Genomic DNA, 23,854 nt, shown 5'->3' with positions numbered 1-23,854 from the left:
TACCTAATTCTAAAAATGTTCCCATGTGTAATCACCCATTAAGGAATAACATGGTTATTTTCTCATAATGTTCCCTCCTGCCCTTTGCTTATTGATTAATTTCTTACATTATTTTCATTATGTATCTACATTTATCTATAATCTATAAAGCATTTGCTTTGCTGTTTTCATGAAAGGTCATCTATCTCTCAACACCTCAATTGGAACAGCTACAGGGACATGACCTCTTAGTTGTTTCCCCGAAACGTTTGTGGTTCAAGGAACAAAAGTATTTGCCTCGGTCTGAGGTGCCAGGAGGGGGCCAAGAGGGCCTCAGGAGGGGCACCTGGGTGGCTCAGTCGGTTAAGCATCCAACTTCGGCTCAGGTCATGATCTCCGGGTCCGTGAGTTCGAGTCCCGCGTTGGGCTCTGTGCTGACAGCCCAGAACCTGGAGCCTGTTTCAGATTCTGTGTCTCCCTCTCTCTCTGACCCTACCCCGTTCATGCTCTGTCTCTCTCTGTCTCAAAAAAAAAAAAGTTAAAAAAAAAAAGAGGGCCTCAGGAACCCACACCTTGTACATTCTCAGAGAGACAATGCACCTAGGAACTAATGAACCATTCCGTACTTTAACCGACTAGGTTCAATCATCTGGAATGCCTCCTGAGGGCCAAGTGGGCCTAACGGTTGGAGTAACTTGTGCCTATAGGTACACTCTTTGTTGCTGGAGTGGGGCTTTCAAATCCATTTGTCCCTCCCTGGCTGGGAAATATATGGGGCTACCCTTCCTTTAGGTAGAGGAGTCTTTATAGGGGGTGGCAAGGGTTAAATGTAGGGCCACACAATTTCCTTTCGGAACCTTATTTCTTTCCCCAGTGGTTCTTTTCCCAGGGGGTCTGTCGAAGGCAATTCCCCAACAGACAATCCCCCAGGTACTTTTATTAAGGCCAAATTACATAAAATTGGGAGTACAAGAAGCTTCACTGTTGGTGCTCCGCCCTGCAGTCCCGATCTGTCCACCGCCCAGGCCCTGCCATCAGGCTGGTTGGATAGCTCGGATTCTGGCATCTTATCTCACAAAAAATGGTACTTTTTTTTCTTTTTAACTTGAACGTTGTTCACCTCACATATTTTCTGACATTGTGCTACAGTCTCTCAGGGCTAATAATGAACTGTGAAGGTCAACTCTTCAATCCTCTTCTGGTAGGAGGACTCCTAATTCAGACTAGGACATCCCAATACAGAGAGACAACGTAAGAAAGGAGACAAAGAGGTAGAGAGGTGACAAAAGAAGAGGGGGGATTGTAGGAGAGGAGGGATGAATGGGCTAGAGACAATCAATAAGAATCAGAGTTCATTGTTCTTTCAAAACATCAACAGACTCCACTCGACTTATTTACCACAGGTTAGCTAATCCCGTGGTCTGGAATTTGCAGGAGAAGCAGACTGGGCATGGGTGGGGTGGCGTGTAGGGACAGGGAGGGGAAGGAGGAGGAAGAGAGGAAGATGGAGAAAAGAGAAGAAAAAGGAAGAAGAGCAGAAGGGGGAGGAAGAGAACCGGACCACTGACACAAGAATATTGTGAAGTAGATTAGGGGCCCAGTACCATTTAAATTCATTATCCTGCTCTAAACACTCTACCATAGACCATATATTTCCTCAGAAACACCAAATACTGGTAAGAGAGAGATGGGTTAGTTGTTACATTTTAGGTTAAACAGGATTTATCAATTCGGCTCAAGAACAAAGCATGTTGGAATTCAAGAAAGAAGCAAAACTGACCAGTCCACACACTCTTGAGAAAATAGTAATTTCAATGACTGCATTAGGTCCTGCCTCAAGCATAAAGATCCACTTCCCATCCCCCTCCCAAGACAACTCATTGCTCTATAAACCACAACATGTATATGTGAAGCAGGACATTTACTACATGAGTGAAATGTCTCAAATCTTCTGTGCTAGGCTAGGAGTTAGAAAATTAATGGTTGGGTGAAAATGATGCCGTTGAAAAAAGCTTACGTATACTACACTCATCCAACACTTTCCCACTACAGCAATACAAGCTTGTTTTCTTCAAAAGCTTAATCACATAAAATATACACCTAGATGTAAATGGTTCAAAAATATTAGTCTCATATAATGTTATTTCAAGATATACAAGCACAACTGTAGCGTAGTTTAAGAAGCCATGGTGTGTACAGTTAAACAGAACATGATTAATAAAACAAGAATAGATTTCAAATTTTATGGCCATTTGTAGAATATTCTCTTTGTGGTGTATTAAAAAAAAAACAGGATCAAAAATCAGAGAACCTGATTTCATGTTTTGGGTGGAAGAGGCAAAAGAAGTTGAATCTTAAGGAAGTCATTCTATTTTAACAGTGTTTGTTTCCTTTTTGTGAAATGGGGTATGGTACAAAGCTGTTATTGAGATGGGAAGATCAAATGTGACTGTTAAGTTGAGAAGCTCTCAGGTTTTAATAGGATAAAAATATTGTTCATAATGTTTTTAAAATGTAATGCAAAATCCAGGTAAACATATCATTAGTGAAATTCCAGGCGGTAATGATGCAAACAATATTCTTTTGTTTCCAAAATGCAGTAAGGAAGTTGGAGTTTGCACTGATCATAATCGGAGAGCCTTGGAGACGTTACAGATTGTTGGTAACAAAATTGGGAAGTAATTCTTTTCTTTGCTTAGAATCATACATATGTAATTCAGGAAGTTGGGATTGATATCACAAGTGCAGAAGCCTAGTCTGTTAGAGCATTGGGTACCTTGTACCCTATTCAATTTCTTGGTACATAATGGTTGTTCAGAAATTAGTTTTTACTATTGTAATAAAAGAATGAAACAAACCCATGTTTTGATTATTTTTAAGTAGTTAAAATATTCTCAAAGTGCTGATTAAATAAGAAATAAGTGAACATGCCTAAACCCAAATGATCAGATTATTCTTTGGGATATCTCTCCATCGAAATATCTGATTGTTAAGTCATCTGTTCTTCAATCTGTCTACTAGAGTGAAAAGTGTCTCCATGTCTAACATCTTCTCAAACAGAGGGCTAGCAAATTAGGAAGGTCCAGAAATTCTAAATCACTAAGATACAATTCAGCACAGCCAAGTGGCAGCATTAATAATGTAACAAATAGGACATGTTTGTAACTTCCTGCTGATAAAAGACCCAACTGTCTCATAATTAAAACAGTATTCAAGGCAGTAACAAATTTGTAACTACCTGCTGGTAAAAGACATGCTTGCCTTATAATTAGCATGATATTCCAAGACACCATTCTATTTTATAGAAATCTTAAGGATCTCCCTACAAATGTCTGGGACCAAATATCATCTTTTTTTTTTATTGTTTTACTCTGCACTTAAACTTTATCAATATAATGGCAATAACGACCCAAAAGGGCCTTTTTGAGCATATAACTTGTACTCAGTGTGGCGAATCGATGATTTCATGTGGCAAATTCTTCAAACTCTTCCTAGAATGAATTTAACTTTAACTTACTTGGGAAATCATTCTCATTCTCTCCCTCTCTCTCTCTCTCTCTCTCTCTCTCTCTCTCTCTCTCTCACACACACACACATGCACACACACCCACCCACACACACACACACACACACATTCACACACTGTATTATTTCTATTGGCTGAAAATAAGTAAAACCAGAGATAATCTAGCATCTTCTGCATAATAGGATTAAAAACAGTTTCCATATAACATGCATAAATAGTCCATGTGTCTATTTTTGAATTAATAAATCCAGTTTATTTCTAACCTCAAATTAATAATTATACAAATATGTATATATATACAAATATACATAGATTTATATGAATATCATCCTGTAAGTCTCTCCACTGAATTATTAATTTAATTTAATTTTATTATATGCATTTTTTTGTATTTCTTATTCTCTTTCTATGGAAAGCATATATTAAAATACAGTTATCACACATTTATGATGTTTCTGTAAACAACATATTGTTTGGTTTTCTTGGTTTTGAACTTTATAAAAATGGCGTCATACTGAATGCAGTCTTCTGTTACTTGCTTTTGTCTCTCAACGTTATATTTCTGTCATGTCGCTACGGGTGATTGGAGCCTTTTCACTTCACCTCTGTAGAGTTCATTGTGTAGCTATACCAAAACTTAGTTTTATCCATTTCTTATTAATAGCAGTTGAGGTAGTTTCCTTTTTTTTGTTGTCGTTGTTGATCCTGGGGACATTCTTACACAGCTTACCTGATGCATGCATTCATAAATTTCTTCGAATAACTTACCGGGCAAGGAGGATTTGCAGATGTTTAAGTTTATGAATGGCACCATCTTGTCTTCCAACATGCTTGCTCTCATTTACATTCCTACCAGTTAAATGTAAAAGTTCTTATTGATACAGATCCTTACCAGCCCGTGGTGGTGTAAGACTTCTTCATTTTTGCCAACCTGGTATAAAATTGTAGCTCATGTTGTCTTAATCTGCATTTTCCTGATTATTAATGATGTTGATCTTTTCATGTGTTGATTGTCTTTCATATCCTACTTCCGAGAAATGCCTGTTCCTGTCTTTCGTTCATGTGTTCGACTGGGCTGTCAGTTGTGTGTGTTGCAAATAACTTCTCCTCCAGCTGATGGCTTGTCTTTTCATTTTTGTTGTGATGTCTTGATGAGTAACCATTCTTAATTTTAACTGAATTTATGAATATTTTCTTTCATGGTGGGTACATTTATTTTGTTGAAGAAAGCCTTTCTTGTTCTGAAGTCATATTCTCCTGTGTTTTCTTCCATGAGTTTAAAAGTTTTGCCTTTCTTATTTCTTATTTATTCATTTATTTATTTTTATTTTTTTAGTTTACACCCAAGTTAGTTAGCATATAGTGCAACAATGATTTCAGGAGTAGATTCCTTAATGCACCTTACTCATTTAACCCCTGCCCCCCTCCCACAACCCCTTCAGTAACCCTCTGTTTCTTCTCCATATGTAAGAGTCTCTTATGTTTTGTCCCCCTCCCTGTTTTTATATTATCTTTGCTCCCCTTCCCTTGTGTTCATCTGTTCTGGGTCTTAAAGTCCTCATGTGAGTGAAGTCATATGATATTTGTCTTTCTCTGACTGACTAATTTTGCTTAGCATAATACCCTCTAGTTTCATCCACGTAGTTGCAAATGGCAAGATTTCATTTATTTTGATTGTCAAGTAATACTCCATTGTGTGTGTGTATACACACACACACACACATATACACCATATATAAGTACATATATATATATATATATATATATATATGTATATATATACATATACATATACCACATCTTCACATCTTCTTTTTCCATTCATTCATTGATGGATATTTGAGCTCTTTCCATACTTTGGGTATTGTAGATAGTGCTGCTATAAACATTGGGGTGCATGTGCCCCTTTGAAACAGCATCCCTGTATCCCTTGGATAAATACCTAGTAGTGTACTTTCTGGGTCGTAGAGTAGTTCCATTTTTTTATTTTTTAAGGAACCTCCATACTTTACCAGGTGCATTCCAGAGTGGCTGCACCAGGAGTGGCTGCATTAGGTTGCATTCCCACCAGCAGTGCAAAAGAGATCCTCTTTCTCCGCATCCTCGCCAACATCTGTTGTTGCCTGAGTTGTAAATGTTAGCCAGTCTGACAGGTGTAAGGTGGTACCTCATTGTGGTTTTGGTTTGTATTTCCCTGATGATGAGTGATGAGCAGTTTTTCATCTGTCCTTAGGTCATCTGGATGTCTTCTTTGGAGAAGTGTCTATTCATTTCTTCTGCCCATTTCTTCACTGGATTATTTGTTTTTGGGTGTTGAGTTTGATAAGTTCTCTATAGATTTTGGATACTAACCTTGTGTCTGATACGTAATTTGCAAATATCTTCTCCCATTCCATAGGTTGCCTTTTAGTTTTGCTGATTGTTTCCTTCACTGTGCAGAAGCTTCTTATTTTAGTGAGGTCCCAACGTTCATTTTTGCTTTTGTTTCCCTTGCCTCTGGAGACGTGTTGACTAAGAAGTTGCTGCGTCCAAGATCAGAGAGGTTTTTGCCTGCTTTGTCTTCAAGGATTTTGATGGCTTCCCATCTTACCTTTAGCTCTTTCATCCATTTTGAGTTTATTTTTGTGTATGGTGTAAGAAAGTGGTTCAGGTTCATTCTTCTGCATGTCGCTGTCCAGTTTTCCCAGCACCACTTGCTGAAGAGACTGTCTTTATTCCATTGGATATTCTTTCCTGCTTTGTCAAAGATTAATTGGCCATACGTTTGTGGTTCCATTTCTGGGTTCTCTATTCTGTTCCATTGATCAGAGTGTCTGTTTTTGTGCCATGAATTATGAATTTTACTTTTTTTAATGTTCTTTAATTGTTTTGAGTACAGATGACACACAATGCTACATTAGATTCAGGTGTATAACATAGTGATTCAGCATCTCTATATGTTGTGCTGTGCTCACCACAAATGTAGCTATAATTTGTCACCATATAACACTATTACAATATTATTAACTATATACTCCACCATGTGCCTTTTATTCCCATGACTTATTCATTCCATAACTGGAAGCCTATATCTCCTACTTCCTTTTGCCTATTTTACCCATTCCCCCACTCCCTGCCCTTCTGGCAGCCATCAGTTTTTTTCACTGTATTTATAGGTCTCACTTTGTTTTTTGTTTGTTTATTCATTTGTTTGGTTTTTGTTTTGTTTTGTTTTGTTTTTAGATTCCATATATAAGTCTGGATATTTAAAAAATATTAATTCTAATACATACATGCAAGTATTTACAGCAGTGGAACAAGAGACTTTATATATATATTTTTTTTTAGAAAATGTCTATGCCATGTAAGAGGCATTATTTTATTATCAAATATTCAGGTCTAATATAATCCCTATAAATTAAAGTGTGTTAAAAAATCTATTTTGAGTTTTCAGTTTAAATGTAGAAACAAGAATGAAAAAATATATGTTTTCCTTAAGAGTTATCAGTAAGTTTAGTTACTTTTAAAAACCTTAATATTATGCAGGTTTTGTTTTATTTTTACATACAGAATAGAAGACTTACTAACTTCAACAAAACATAGGGAATGTCTCTTTTGAGAAAACTAGTAGTGTGACGCTTTTGACAGTTCTGTGATTTCCTTTTGCGTGACCCTGAATTGATAATGATATCTTATGTTTAAGAAGGATCATCAATCTTGGAGCATCTCGGTGACAATCTCAGTGTCAATTTCTTTATCACATTGGATATATATCTGAAGCACTTGTACTTATGCTGAATTAAGAGGTCCTGATGGGCTGCACATATAACCACTAGCACAGAACAAAGTTACCCACTCTTTAAAGAAATAGACACAATTTATCTCAATCTAAGCAAGAAAAAAAAAAAAGTGATTGAAAATCGTGGGGAAACAATCATGAAACCAAAGTGATGATGGATTTCATTTTGCATCAAGAGCTAAAATATTTATCACTTTATATATTAATCTTTTCTCAAAAATGTTATAATTTGTGTAACTGTAAGAAACATTATTTATACCAGTGTCAAATTTTAAATTGTGCATTGCTAAATCTTAATAATAATATTAAAGAAAAAATATATAGATTATATCATTACTTAAAAAAACTAGGCATTATAAATTCATCCCTCAATATTTCCAGAAACTTCAATTTACAGGTTTGAAGAATATAATCCTTGACATGAATTCAGATTACATTATATAATATTTTTGAAATCAACCTCAATGATTAATTGAAATACCTTTTAAAAATCTTAGAAATAACGGTGCTTGGGTGGCTCAGTTGGTTGAGTGTCAGACTCTTGGTTTTGGCTCAGGTTGTGACCCCAGGATCCTTCATGGGACTGAGCCCTGTGTTGGGCTCTGCGCTGAGCATTGAGCCTGCTTGGGATTCCCTCTCTTTCTCTCCCTTGCCCCTCTTCCCCACTCATACTCTCTCTCTCTCTCTCTCTCTCTCTCTCTCTCTCAAGCGCGCGCATGCTCTTTCAAATAATAAATAAATCTTAGAAATATTATTTTGCTTTAGTATAGCGTGAGATATATGATCAAAGCTTCCTTTAACTTTTACCCCATTTTTTAAAATGCAGGTTAGCTCCTCAAATTTTATCTCTGACCTAGAATTCTATGAGCTCCAAACTCCATGTGCAACTTGCTGTCAATATCTCCCCTCCCTCTTGTCTCAAATCAAAATTTTCTTAATCAATTGTCCAATGTTACGCACCTCAAGTAAACGGATATGCATCCCTCCAACTGCATAAGACAAACACTTTTCTAACCCAATGTCATAAATTTCAAAGATATAGCACCATCCCTTATGGTTTTACTATACCCATAGCCTTTAAATAGCCCTTCCCTTTAATATATATTCTATGAATTATTCACTTTTCAGTGTTGCATCTTTTCTTGCCAAGACTCTGTTTAATACAATAATTGTATGTAACCCCAATATTTTTGTGAAGATTAAATTTATCAATATATATTGAGAGAGTAATGAGAATAGCTCTCATAACCACAGAAACTTTAATAAATATTCATCATTTTATACCAAGTATTTCAAGTGTAGGTATATTTTACATTATAGTACTTTAGGCCTATGCTTTTCCAAGAATAGTAAAACATCTCTGTTACTTTTGACATACAACTGCTTTATATTTGTATTCATAAAAGCATATAGGCATATTGATAGATATATCTATGCACAAATACAATACAGTTCCTCCAATTTTCCTGATCAGTGATACTTCCTAATGTTCCTTTTAAATTTGACTTAATATGTAACATGCTCCCTATAGATTTGACCCAATTGTGTAAGTTGCAACAATCACGGTAAAATTAAGAAAATTACTGAGATATATTCAATTCCATAGACATCATTATGTAAGTAATCTATTTATAGCATGATAATATAAGTGTTAACCACATGTTGACTATTGCTTACTATTTACATTTCATTCTTACTTAGTTATTTATCTTTTAACTGAAGAGTTGAACCATGAACAAAATCTTTGGACAACACCTGATTTAGACTAGCAAACTTGGACCATTTTTGAATGATAGAACATTTTGATAAAGTTTTTTTTTTTTAGTCATGAGGGAAAATGACCCTCTCCAAAAAAAGTACTTTATATGATGCCTTAATTTTAGTTCAGAATCCTCAAGACACATTCACTTAGAGAGGATCGTGTAGCAGGAGATCAGTATGATTTTCTGTGGTATGTTCAAATGGCTCAGATCTCTTTTGGTTGTATTATGACACAAACTATTGGAATTAATATGACTTGAAGCAAAATTGGAAATGGCTATTCTTGTCCACTCCCATACAAATATCAACTGTTTTGGATCCTCTTAGGTGATTTCCATGGAGAAGAGAAGTAGTCCTTAACAAATTTCTGAATAACATGTGAAATATCTGGCACCATACCTGCAATTATGGCTACTACCTGGTTGAGCTTGTGGCAGTCTACAGTTCTTCTCCAGGGGTCATCTGCATTCTCCAGGAGGCAGACTGGTAAAATAAGCCAAAATATGATAGGTATAATCACCCCTGCATTTACTAGGATTTTAATGGTAGAACTAATCATTGCCATCATCCAGAGGATGAAACAATGTTTTTAAATTAATTTATTTTTTATTGATTTATTGATTGATTGATTTTTCTTGGCTAGAGGGAGGCATCACATTTCATAGGTTTCTACTTGGTCTTCCCCATTGTGATAAGTTATTCCACATTCCAAAGAGCCAATGCTCAAGTTACTCACTTTTCATTCCATTTACCTTCCATTATGTATTTTGGAATCCCTGGGTGGGCCTGAAACATCAGAGATTCCTCTTTGAACCAGAATTTAGTCAGAAACTCATTTAATAATCTAGCCCCTCTTAGTCTCCATTCTGACAGGAGACACGATGATACTGTGAGTTTCAGGCAAACAATGTCCACTCTGAACCCGTGTTCATTGTCTTTGAAATGTCTGGGTATTTCCCTCTCCTCAAAGTTCAAGTTTACTGGAGCACATGGATGAAGCCCTTTTCTGTCTTTAATTGTTGTTGTGTTAAAGGATCCTTCCTTCTAGGGATCCAACCACCTCTTTGTTCATTGGGTTCCAGATCCAAAATAATAGATTAGGTCCAGGTACTGAGCAAAGGATTGTGGTTTTTTACTGGGGCAATTGCCTCAGTTTCCTGTTACTTCATTCTCTATTTTATTTAATTGCATATGTTAAGTAACACCGTGTTGACTGCCAATCTATTTTGTCTTTAGACATGGCATACTTTGTTAACATCCTCACAACCCCCCATGAGTCATGTCTCTTCATTTTCCCTCCAATTTGACTGGTCATTGCAGTAATTATAGCCTTCCATCCTCTGGAGATTAATGTTGTCACCTGGCTTCTGTTAATTTAGGACCTATCACTTACAATGGACATTAATGAGCTCCATTTTGTGATGGTGTCTTTTCCCTTCATACCTGACATGCAGAGGGCAACCACCATTGAAATTTTTAGTGATGTTGATGCCCTTCCTATAAATGCATTGTAGATGACCCTGGTGAAGGGTGTGCCCTCTTGGCCTATCCTGTAAAATGTAATCATCTGGTTGCTTTTTTGGCCTTATCCTGTATACCATCCCAGGATGATCACTTCTTTTAATCTCTTTATTCCTACTTCTCCTGTCTGCCAAAACACCTTGGTCAGACCTACTTCACCCAACCTCTAAGTGATACCTGGTAGTGAGTTTGCACCAGCATCTGGAGTTTCTTCTTTGATAATGTGCACCCAGGCCAACTATTTCTTGTTTATCCCGTATTACATTCTGGTTTCTTTGATCACACATTAAAAACTCAATCTCAGGATGAGATTGGCCTCAATCTCAGGCCTTGCCCTCTGCCAGTACAAATTAACTAAGTCTTACCTTTCCTTTTTATAATCTCTCTCCTCTCTTATCAGGCTCAGCATGCCTTAGTCAAGGTATGCTGCTGGAATTAACTCTGATTTTGGTGGATGAAGCTTCTGAGGGAGGCAAAAGTTTCATAGCCATAGGAAGGCCTTTTCCATCACAGGCTACTATTAAGGTGTACTACTGTCTTACTTCTAAAAGCTTTGAGGGCCCAAGATACTATGCAAATCCAATATCCACAGGTATGCCATACACATGCCCCCATCCCATGTGTTAGGGGCCCAACTAGGGTCCCGACTTTAACATAACAGATCTGTTTCGAAGGAACATTAAAATGCTTCTGGATATCTGTGATTTTATCAGATGTTCAAGCTGTTATTCTGTAGTTTCTACTCTTGACCAAAGAGTTCTTTTGGCTCTCATAGCCAACATCCAACTGCTCATTAACCATCATCAGTTTCTCATTATCCTTTATCAGTGAGTTAATTCAAGTTAGTGGCAACCAGCAACTTTTGCTAATTTGTTAGGCTTTGTCACCATCACCCTCACCATGCAACAATTATTAAAACACCTGAATCATTGCACCTGCAAGACTGAAGCTTTCCACCACTCCCCCAAGTGGCTGCAGGAGAAACCTTTAGCAGGTGGGGTGCCATCTTACATCATGAGCTGTTGGTTCACCTCCTAGAATTTAGGATTGCATGTTTTTCTTCTAGGCAATGAACAACCCAGTCCATAATTCTCATTTTATCATGTTGTTGTTATTGTTTTCTTTTATTTTTAAATACCTTGGTACCATTTGAATTAGTTTAGGAACACCAAGCGGCAAAAACAAAAATAGAATTAGATATTCAAGCCTTTTACCGTAGAACGAAGCAGGAAAAGAAGAGTAGAGTGTTTACACCATAGCCTGGGTCTGACACCTGTGGAAAGAAAGAAAGAAGTATGGAGGGTTCAGGAGGAAGATTCTTGGATGTGGCATGGTTCTAAAAAAGTCTTGGCCATGCTACAAAGGAGTTCTTGAGCCACAGTCTCCTTTTGGAAAACTCCTACATCTCACTGTAATGAGTCTGTTTAAGAATCCCTGTTGTGCTCAGTCATTGGCTCAGAAAAGCCTGGAGGCAGCATAACTTCAGTGGGAATGCAGTGCTGAATCCAAAGGCACAACAGCTGGAGGTTTTGGGAAGGTACTATCCCCGCAGTAGATCTGAGCGGCACATTTCCCCAGCTGTCACATACGTGCTTTCATATTTTGTATTTAATTTTATGGACACCCCATGAATCCCTGCTTGAGGGTATTAAATGTCTTGTGTCTTGAGCTCGGGGCAGGCAGAGACTCATTGTAAGGGCTATAGGTCGGGAGGATATAAAAATGTGCAGGGAGGCAAGGGGAAGAGCTGAGAGGCAAGAATTTGTCTCAAACACATTTCTCATACATCACAATATTTCCTAGAATCAACCTTGCCTGTATCTGAAAGTCAGACACCTGTTTAAAATGTTACTCAAAGGAGCAATTTGTCACCCTGAAATATTTTATGTGGGGACTGGGAGAGAAAGACAACACACAGTATGAAAAAGTCATCGAATTCAATATCAGTGTGAAAGAGAATCTATGCATTTTTCCCTTAAGACTCGTGGAGCCCTCAGTCTTTTTTACTTTATCCTTTGCTTGTCTAATTTCACTCACTTATTTTAACTCTCTATTTCTTTTTCTTTTTCCCTTTTCCTTTCCTCCCCCATCCCACGAAAATCTACCTTTCTCTTTTCTCAATCCCTTTGGAGTATTAGCAGAAACAGCATGATATATTAATCCTGACGAATGGAGGCATAAGATTCAGGTACTTAGAAATTTGCCCTGATGTTGATAAAATGCTAAGCTGTGACTGATTAACGACCTTTGGGATTGTGTCTGTGTTCACACTTTCAGTGTATAAGTGGTTGTGGAGATCAGTCTTTTGAGATTCATTTTTATATATCATGTGAAAAGGAAAAGAGATCCTGGAACCGAGACTGAATAATACAAATATTAATCTGATTCCCACTTTGAAATATGAACATTGTTTAGTCCAGAATTCTAACTTCGGAGCAAAACAAATCCGGGGTCTTGTCACCATCTGCAATTAGCAGGAACACATCACCAAGCTCAAAATTCTTACATATATATAAAGTTGTAATTCAATCAGGGCTGAAATTGTACCTCTCTACAGTGAACAGAGTTTTTGTGTGTGGATTTTGAAATAAACTTTTTCTTTACCAGAAAGATATAGTGAACTTCACTGATATGAGGAAAAACAATAGCACAAAGCTTCGTTGTGACATAGAGCACGCTCGAGGCAGTAGCTCAGATCACAGAATCACAGAAGGTTAGAGCCCGCAGCTGCATTATAACCTATCTTTTCCTGCAAATGTGCTTGTTCTGAGGCTGCGTCTACCCGTGGCCCACACTGGTCTCTAGCTGCTAGATTCAGTCCAAAGGTGCAGATGAGAACAGGCTGAATACCAGGGTTCTCTGAAACCCAAGGGGCAAAGAACAGTACTGAAGACACTGAGAACACCCATGGCATCAGCAGGGAAAGGATTCTAAATGGAAACAGGGGAGATAACGGATTAGAATTGGTAATTGGAATCTGAATCTTTAACGCCCGCAGAAGAGCTGAACAGAAAGTTTACTGTAGTTCTATTCGGTAGTTCTGCAAATTGGAATCTCAAGGGGTTCCTAGAAGGAAGCTAGAGACAGAGGCACTCACATCAGAGAATTTGTCTCTGAGCTGAAACCCTTTTCTCCTTGGTTGCGGTGGCAGCTACACATGAGCTGTGTTTTTTGTCTACCTGTCCCTCATTAGAAGGAAGCTGTAGTGACGCTCACTGTAATGTCTTTTCCAGCGCCTCCTTTTAAACCCGGATCGGGTACGCTTAAGCAGCATGTGTGGTGTCCTTGCCGGAATTGCCAGAGGGATGCAGCGTTTTACTCAATTGCAACTACTGGTATTTATTTTAACCTTAACTTTAGTCTATTTGAAGACTCTAAATAAATTCTTCTGGAATTTCTTCCACTCCCCGTGCCAAGAAATCCTTTCAGATGTAACAAAGACACATCATTCATTTCTTCTACCTATTCTAGTATGATTTTATAAAAATTAACATGAATAAGATATAATTCCCACCTATACCTTCTTTCCTTGTCATCAAGTCTCCCCCCGCCCCTCCCCCATCCAAATCTTTCCTGTTCTGGAAATGGCACCATCGTTTATTTAAGTGATCAAGGAAGGCTTTATTTCCTGTCTTGCATATATTGTCATCAGAAAGTCCTGTGGATCTACTGTCAAAATAAATTGTAAAATCCTTATTCTATCCTATTTCTACCGTCATTTCCCACCTGTACTACTGAAGCAGCATCCTAGCTTACCTTTGTATTTCTGGTCTTTCCCTCTCTCAATCCAATAGCAGCCAGCTATTAAAATGCTGATCAGAGCACATCCGTCCTTAATTAAATACCTCTAATAGTTTCCCATTGCTCTTAGAATTCCAAACTCTTTATTATGGCTAACATGAGCCTGGCTGATATGCTTCTGCGTAAGCCTTTGACCTTACCTTCTACTTTTCTCCCTCGCTATGTTTCTGCCTCTCTGATATTTCAACTCGTGCTGTTAAATTACCAGGTTATTAATTATTCGGGAACCATTTGTCATTCCCTTTGCCTGGAATACTTTCGATCCATATCTTCTAATGGCTTATTCCTCCTCAGAATGTCGCTTTCTTCCCATAAGTCACTCAGAAAGATCCTCCTCACCTAGGTCGTCTAGGGTAAGCCCTACCCAATTCAGCTATTTCCCCCTCCCCTTTTCTATGCTTTCATCTCTTCTTGAGACTTAAAGTTCTAAAACACTACTGAGTTCCTTTGCTCCTGAGTTTAGCAATCATCTGACTATGTTGAAACTAATCTATTGATGCTACCATTTTGTTTTAGTTGTCTTGTATCAGTTAGGGTCCTTGGAGAAAGATGGCACATTCAAAATGGCCAATTTGAAGAGAGCTTGGGTTTAGGGAAAGCATTAAAGGATAGCACACTGTGCCAAAAGTAGTCACAGATGACAGCCACACCATGTGTGCTGCTTAGGGGACATTATTCTGGTTGAAGGAGGTAGTCTCCTAAGAGAGTTTTTGTCTCTTTAGAGTAGTGTTGTATAAATCTACTCTAGCCCATAATTATTGATGTCAAAATTAAATCAATTAAGCATTTTAATTTCCAAATTATTTGCAATGACCTTTACTACGCCCTCCATATTATATGTGAAAAATTTGAAATCAGTTTTAGTTAATATCTCTTCTCTATTGTCTGAAGATATTTATTTCATTTAAGAACACTATTTTTTGTCATGTTTAAGAATGGTATATTTGACATAATTTGAACCTCTGGCTAGTATAGAATGTTGATGAAATATTTGCGCTTTGAAATTAAATAAATCTGAAAATAGAAGCTACACTTGATCTTTTACATGTAGATGTACATTTTATCATCCTCAATGTCTTCATTTGAAAATAATAAGAATATTTTAAATCAGTATTTTAAAATAAGAAATTATTTTTTTTGAATTATTAGTTTAAGTAAAGGACTCAAATAATGTTGCTGTAATTATTAATGAAAAAATAATCATGTATTTTTATTACTTAAGACTAATTAAGTGATTTGAATAAAAAACAGAGAATCTAAGGGTATTATGATAATTGATGTCAGCATTAAGTATAAATCAATTTGAGATGGTTCAGAATCAATAGGAATATATGTGACATTAAACAATGATCTGAAGACTTTAGCTTACCTATACTACTTTATTAGAATTAAATTTTAATTGTCTCTTTTAATTAAATGATCATAGTTACTTCATATACTTACATGATTCTTGCAAGTAAGCTATTGTTTCCTATTAATTTTAATCTGTCCTTCCTTATCCATGCCTCTTATCATTAGTGGCAAAGGGATTCAACTATTCTCATTCTGATTGTTTGGCAACTATTAATTGAGAAAGGTTTGAACCATTCCACTCCCTTTTAAGTCATTTCCAATGAGCTAAGTGATCATTGCTTTATCTTAATCCCCACAACAGTTATAGCTAATATCTCAAAATTTAATGTTTAATAGTTCAATAGTAACTTCATGTAAGATAGTTTTATCTTGCCTTATGGGGATGTACATTCCTTTAATTCCCACCAAATCATATACTTCTACCAGAGTGTCTAATACATTGCTATTTATATCATTATTATATATGTGATCTGAATAGGAATGCATTAAATATACTGTAATTTTAAGGTCTTGCCTCCTACTTATTATGAAATTAGGAAGAAGAAATTCTCATTGTTGACATCAAATAAATGTATTATCAAATGTTATTATCTTTATGAAATCAATGTGTGGAATCCAACTCTACAAAGCAGTCCTTTTCACTGGGGAGATGAGGAAGTGAGATGGTATTTCCCACTAGAGGACTATCTCACACTGGGTTCCTAGAGAACCAAGTCTGAAACAAAAGTTATGAGCTCACATTGTTAGAAGTACAACTTCTATGAACCACGTGTCAAAGCAAAAAGGAAGTGTAGCATGGAGATAGAGTGATCAAATGCAAGAGAGTTAAAGAGCCTATCAGAGGTTTGCAGCAAATAAAGCTGGGACTGTATCATATTCAGTGTCTCTAGTGATGCCAATAGAACACTATTCTGCCTAGGGATAATTCTTGGGGCACAAAACACAAAAAAATGCTCCTCTTCCTCCTTACCAATGAGGCAATAACTCTCCCACTCATCCACTCTCTAGATTGTGTTACCTGGTTCCCTGAGCACCCCTGAGAAGCCATAATCCAGCAGGTACAATGTGGCTATTGTGCAGATTTGACAGTCTTCCTCTGCAAGTCTTCATGAGTGCATAACTTCTTAAATCTGTACAGAATGGGACCTGGACTTTATGAAGAGGAACAGTTGCTATGAGAATATGAGCCATTAATAAGGTGTTCCCAGCCATTCCAAGAAACTGGAAAGAGTAGCTGACATCTGGGAAGCTGTTGGAAGTGAGCAATCTGGGGAGGTACAAAATCTTAGTTCCAGTCCAGTGAATATGTGTATTGTCTCTAACAGTATGTATAGTTTGAAAATGATTTTTCAATATGGTTGTTGTCTTTCTAAATGAAAGGTACTTAAAGTAATATTCCACTAAATCTTACCTAAAAACAATGTAGAAAATGAGAAAGAAAATAAATGAGAAAATTTCTATGCAAACTTATGTGATTTAATTGGTATTAAGTATACTATATTTCAGTCATTCCTTATATCTGAAAAATAAAATGCATATGATAATCACAAAACATTTAAATCACGTATAATCAAATCTCTTCAATTTACATGAAGAGTTTTATATATTCAGTAATTTTATTTTATTTTTTTTTATTTATTTTTTTTTTATTTTTATTTTTTTTTAAATTTTTTTTTTTTCCAACATTTTTTATTTATTTTTGGGACAGAGAGAGACATAGCATGAACGGGGGAGGGGCAGAGAGAGAGGGAGACACAGAATCGGAAACAGGCTCCAGGCTCCGAGCCATCAGCCCAGAGCCTGACGCGGGGCTCGAACTCACGGACCGCGAGATCGTGACCTGGCTGAAGTCGGACGCTTAACCGACTGTGCCACCCAGGCGCCCTATATTCAGTAATTTTAAAATCATAATCAAGAAAATTTAGGAGTATACCACAGATGAAGACTTGGTTCCATATTCTTGAAGTGAAATTTAAATACACAAATCCAAGGGAATTTTATTAGATGGTCATTACCTGTTTTATATTTTTGCAATGCTAGTGACTAAACTACCCTTACTCATGAAAGTATGTTATAAATAAATATTTGTGTATATAAAATATAAATGATTAGCAGCATTACCATGGTGTAGCTAATATTACACTATTATTTAGATGAAATTCATGGAAGCTATGGTTAATAGTTTCCCAACACAAGGTTTAACATGGGGAAGCAACCTTATTAGTGACTTAGCCTGCATGACATCAGTGGCCTCTCGCTTTTATATTTTATCAACAGAATTTTAATGAAGTTGCCTACATCTTTGACATAGTTCAATTATATTTTCTCTGATAAAGTTTTGCTGCACTTAAAAATATAATGAATATGATTCAGTGATTAATTGATATAACTCTTGATTGAGAAGAAGGCATAAATATGTAATCTATCAATTATAAACGACTTTTTAATTTACCTCATCTTGGGGCGCCTGGGTGGCTCGGTCGGTTAAGCCTCCGACTTCAGCTCAGGTCACGATCTCACGGTCAGTGAGTTCGAGCCCCACGTTGGGCTCTGGGCTGATGGCTCAGAGCCTGGAGCCTGCTTCCGATTCTGTCTCCCTCTCTCTCTGTCCCTCCCCTGTTCATGCTCTGTCTCTCTCTGTCTCAAAAACAAATAAACGTTAAAAAAAAAAAAATTAATTTACCTCATCTTAAAAACATGGCACTATTAGCTACTTTAAGATTTTTTTTTCTCTTTTTTAATGGACTTGCCTCATCTAAAGATGAGGATTTGTAAAATGGCCCAAATTTAAGAAGCTGAGAGACAAAGCATTGAATCAAAATCATAAATATTTTACATGACAAATAATGTGTCATTAGAAAATTTCTATTTAAATCATGAAGAAATATTGCACAAAAATCTTTGGCTTTTTAAGTATGAAATTAATTAAGCCTTTAGTTTTACCTTAATTAAAGATTTAGTTATATTTTCCTAAAGGGAATCCTATTTCTTAATTTTCTCAAATAAATTATTAAGTTAGGCAGCTTCATCAAGAACTTTTCAGAGATTCTCTGATGGTTAATTTTATGTGTCAGTTTGCCTCGGACAACAGGGACCCAGATATTTGGCTGAGTATTATTTATGGGTATGCCTGTGAAGGTGTTTCCTGATGAGATTAGCATTTGAATAGATATATTGAATAAAGAAGATTGTCATTCTGAAGATGTGGGCAGCACCCAATCTGTTCAGGGCCTGGCTAGAACATAAAGGTAGAGGAAGAAAGATTTGCTTTTTCTTTGACTCCTGAACTGGGACGTCAATCTCCTCCACTCAGATTGGGACTTTGGATCCTCTGCTTCTTGGGCCTTTGGGCTCTACTTAGGACTCATATAATCGGCTCCATTGGTTGTCAGGCGTTCAGACTTGGACTAGAACTACACCACCCACTTTCTTGGGATTCCAGCTTGAAGCCTCCATACTTATATGAGCCAAGTCCTTTTAAAAAATCTCTTTGGGTGTCTGGGTGGTTCAGTGGGCTAAGCATCTGACTTCGACTCAGGTCATGATCCTGTAGTTCCTGAGTAAGAGCCCTACGTTGGTCTCTGTGTTGGTAGGTCAGAGCCTGGAGACTGCTTCAAATTCTGAGTCACTGTCTCTCTCTGGCCCTCCCCACCCCCCTCAGAAATAAACGTTAAAAAAATATTTTCTTTCTCTAGGTGCATAGAATATATATAAGTGATTATAAATATCTGCATCTATATGTATATAGATAAAGATATATATGACATATATAACATCTGTTTCTCTGAAGAACCCTAACACAGATTTTGGTATGTGAGTAGTTCTAGAGCAACAGAATTTTAAGGATAATTTTTTTGAATTAGTTCCTGGTTTCTGGAACTAATCATCTTATTAGATGTAAAGATGTTAATGATTCTATTTCCAGTAATAAAAGAGCAGTGATAGTCTGTGATGCAAATTGGCACTAGAGATACACAAACTATCTGCATCGGGCACTCCTAATCAACCACTTATAAGAAGCAGGGAGCTAGTGACTGTGTACTTTTGAAGATTTTTAGAAAACTAACAAATACAATGAGGTGGCTTATTATTCTTAATAATGCAGGACAAAGTGGTGGGGAAAAAAAAAAACAAACAAGTATGAACTCGGGGATATTCATTCCTAGCTCAAGGGCCATATAAATGACCTTAACATATCTACATGTACCCTGAAGGAGATCCTTATATCCTGTAGTTACAGAGCTCTGATTGGTGAAAATCAAACACAGGATCATATCATTAAAATGTAAGTCTAATTCCCAGCTTTCCAAGGTGTTTACTATTTTTTTTTTAAGTTTATGTATTTATTTTGAGAAAGAGAGAGAGAGAAAATGAGCATGTCTGTGCAGGCAGGGAAGGGGCAGAAAGAGAGAGAGAGAGAATCCCAAGCAGGCTCTGCTCTATCAGCACTGAGCTGGAGGCGGGGCTAGATCCCAGGAATTGTGAGATCATGCCCAGAACAGAAATCAAGAGTGCAGAAATCACTCAACCGGGTGAACCACCCAGGTGCCCCTAAGGGTGTCTACTGTTACAGTAAGAGCATTGATTGGGAAAGAATGGGATCCTGCAAGTTAGAATGGCAACATGAGGGAAGACTCTGATAAAGCTGGGCATATTGAGCCCCTAACTATTGTTGAGTCTTCTTGGCTGGTGGAAATGGCCTCCCCAGCCCCAGCAGTATTTGTTGTTTTCTAACTAAAAGGATTAACTCCACATTGCCTGAGGAAACTGCAATGTCTTTACCTGAGAGCAGTTGCAAGAAATGCTGGTTCTTTCCTCAGGACCTACCCCCACCAACTCTCTGTTTCTAGACCTATAACTGGACTCAAATTCCAGAAGGCCCGTAGAGGTGAGGTATAAAGTAGAACCCATGAGGTGTGTTACACTCCAAAAGAACTAATTTATACAAACAGAAACCTGGAAAACATGTGTGGGAATGGATACTAAGGGTATGGAATAATAGTAAAAGGAACATAAAGTTAGATGAGGCCAAATTTATTTGAGATCACTAAGCAGAGATTTGGCATTTAATGTTGCAGTGTGGGGAGTTAGAAAGAACTCAAGTTTGTTTGGCTCTCTGAAACATGGACCAAAAGCTGACCTACAGAGAACCAATTCCAGAGCTGTCACGGCTTAATCCAAAGGAAACAATTCAAAGGCTTAGGGAGACCAGAATGCTAGAGTGGATTTGTCATTTGAGACCTACTCACCCACACTAGGAAGGCCCAGATAACATACATTTCACCAGTATTTTGAGATATGTGTTATTTTTTTTCAGTTTATTTATTTATTTTTGAGAGGCAAAGAGAGAGAGAGAGAGAGAGAGAGAGAGAGAGTGCATGAGTGGAGGAAAGGCAGAAAGAGAGGGAGAGAGAGAATCCCAAGTGGGCTTCCTACTGTCAGAGCAAAGCCCAATGCAGGGCTCGATCTCACAAACCATGAGATCATGGCCTGGGCTGAAATTAAGAGTTGGACGCTCAACAGACTGAGCCACCCAAGTGCCCTGGGATACACATTTTTGAGTGTTGTCCAGTCATCCATGTAGAGCTTCATTCTTGCACTTCTCTGCTGGCCAGACTTTATTAAAGAGGAACAGCAGTTACAAATGGGGAAATATAAAAGCAATAGAAATAATTGAATCTAAGAGTGGCAGGGGCCAAGTGGTGAATAGGTATTGTGATGGACAGTGGAGTCAAAGCAGCAATCAGATTAGTCTGACTCCCACAGACCTATGATATGACTTTGCTAATTGTTCATGGTGTACCTAGAAGTAAATTAGATAAGAAACCTACTAAATTCTTACCCAATCTGAGAAAAATCCTAAGTATAGTGAACAAAAGTCTAACTTGAATTATCAAAACACAGAGTCTTTTGAGCTCTGACCTGATGGTAATTCTGGGAGATACAAAATGTCACTGTAGTCCACAATGAAGTTAGGGGCCTATGGAGATCAAGTGATCAATGGAGTTTTTGCTCAGGCCCCCTAATAGTAGGTCCGATGGTTTCCTGAACCTATTTCCAAAAGAAATACCACATTTCAGAATGGAGTTCATAGGTTAACGCTACCACCAAGGACATGAAGGATGCAGGGGTGGTGACTCCTACCACAGCTCCATTGAGCTCACCTATTTGGCCTTTGTAGGAGAACGCTGGCTTTGGAAAATAACAGTGGATTATCACCAGTTCAACCAGGTGGTAATTCCAATTGCAGCTGCTATAACAGATGCGGTTTTATTGTTGAGTGAATTAACACATACCCCTGTACCTTGTATGCAGCCATCTGGCAAATACTTTCTTTCTCCATTCCTGTCAATAAAATCCACCAAAACCAGCTTGATTTCAGCTGGAAAGGCCAAGAATATACCTTCACTGTTCTACCTCAAGAGTATATCAACTCTTGAGCCCTACATCATAATTCAGTTTTCAGGGATCTTGACTGCCTTTCCCTTCCACAAAGAAATCACATTGATTTATTATATTGCTGGCATAATCATAATAGGATCAAATGAACAAGAAATAGTAACTAGTAAGAGTAATTTGAGGGTTTTTAACATATTCTAAGATTATAAGACTCAGAATTTTCCAAGACCCATGGGTCTCATAATATTTGCACCCAACGTTTAAAGGCATTTATGCCTGGAGGATATTTTGGACATGGCTGACTCTAGCCAGATCATACTGGGGTGTTATTTACAGTGTCCATTATTATTGACAGGATCCATACAGTACATGATGTTAAATATTTAGAATATTACTCATAGTTGTAGTTTTCCTTCTTATTTATTTCAATTTCATAATTTTTACAATATATTGTTTATGTAATGAAATATATTTTTATTTACAGCAGCAATATATATTTTTACAGCAATATTTATATATATTTACGTGGAAATAAGGTATAGCTTTTTCTTCAAATCAGAATCAAATGCTTATTTAAGGATGTTTTTATTATTATGAAAATATGTGATTTAAGTGCCTTCGATATGCTTGATTTTATGCAACAATTATAATTGGTATAATTTCCTTAATCTCAAGAATCTTTTCAGTATATTCTAATAAAATAACTTCCAGTGTTTGAAGGGAAGGAAGAAAATGAATGGTGACATGAAATTGTTTTCTTCAGAAATACATTAGCTATACATATTGTACTTAATTTGGCATACCAATGGCGATGTGTAAAATGGATAGAAGAATATAAGACCAACATGCATATGAAGGATAACCATTATTTACCTAGAAACACAAAATTCTTGCTACCCATGGGTAAAAGTGATTTGGTGCTCTAATAAAAAAAAAAATAGTTGCTTCCCTGCTGGTTTTAGAATTAACAAGTTTCATCACTTTAGGTTATGAAGTGACAGCACATTATTGCTACCTTTTATTTATGGGCATGTCAAAATTTCAGTAGCTATAGGTCAAAATTTGATGGAAATTGGTTCTTCAAAAAGTTTTTACTCTCGGAGCACCTGGGTGGCTCAGTCTGTTGAGCGTCCAACTTTTGATTTCAGCTCAGGTCATGATCTCAGGGTTGTGGGATGGAGCCCTACATCTAGCTCTGTGCTGAGTGTGGAGCCTGCTTAAGATTCTCTCTCCTCCTCCTCCTCCTCCTCCTCCTCCTCCTCCTCTTCCTCCTCCTTCTCCTCCTCTTCTCTCCCCCTTGCTTGTTCTCTCTCTCTCTTAAAAAAAAAAAACAAACAAACAGGTTTTATTCTCCAAATGATTGGATCCCAATCCATTATTTCTCCTTCTCAGTAGAAATGGATAAGAGAACAATCCTTAACTGTACATCCTTTCTCATTTATTAGTATTCAAAATTCAGATGTGCTTGATAATATAACATGGAGTTTAAGTTACAATAATAGATATATAATCAAGATTTCACAAATGTTGGAGCAAGGAGAATACCATGGAAAGGAAACATTGCTGGTTGACATTGTCTATTTCATGGCCAAAAGCCTCCATGCCTCCTTGCGGTGACATGTCATTTTTCTTTTTGGAATGACATATACAGATGTGTGCCTCCAACTATATTAGAAGATGGGAAATATTCCTGCCCCTACCCCCTCAGCTCTACCAAGAGTCACTTACGTGACTTA

The sequence above is a fragment of the Neofelis nebulosa genome, chromosome 3, assembly GCF_028018385.1.
Source record: "Neofelis nebulosa isolate mNeoNeb1 chromosome 3, mNeoNeb1.pri, whole genome shotgun sequence".
Lineage (NCBI taxonomy): Eukaryota > Metazoa > Chordata > Mammalia > Carnivora > Felidae > Neofelis > Neofelis nebulosa.
Note: the sequence above shows the minus strand (reverse complement) of the source record.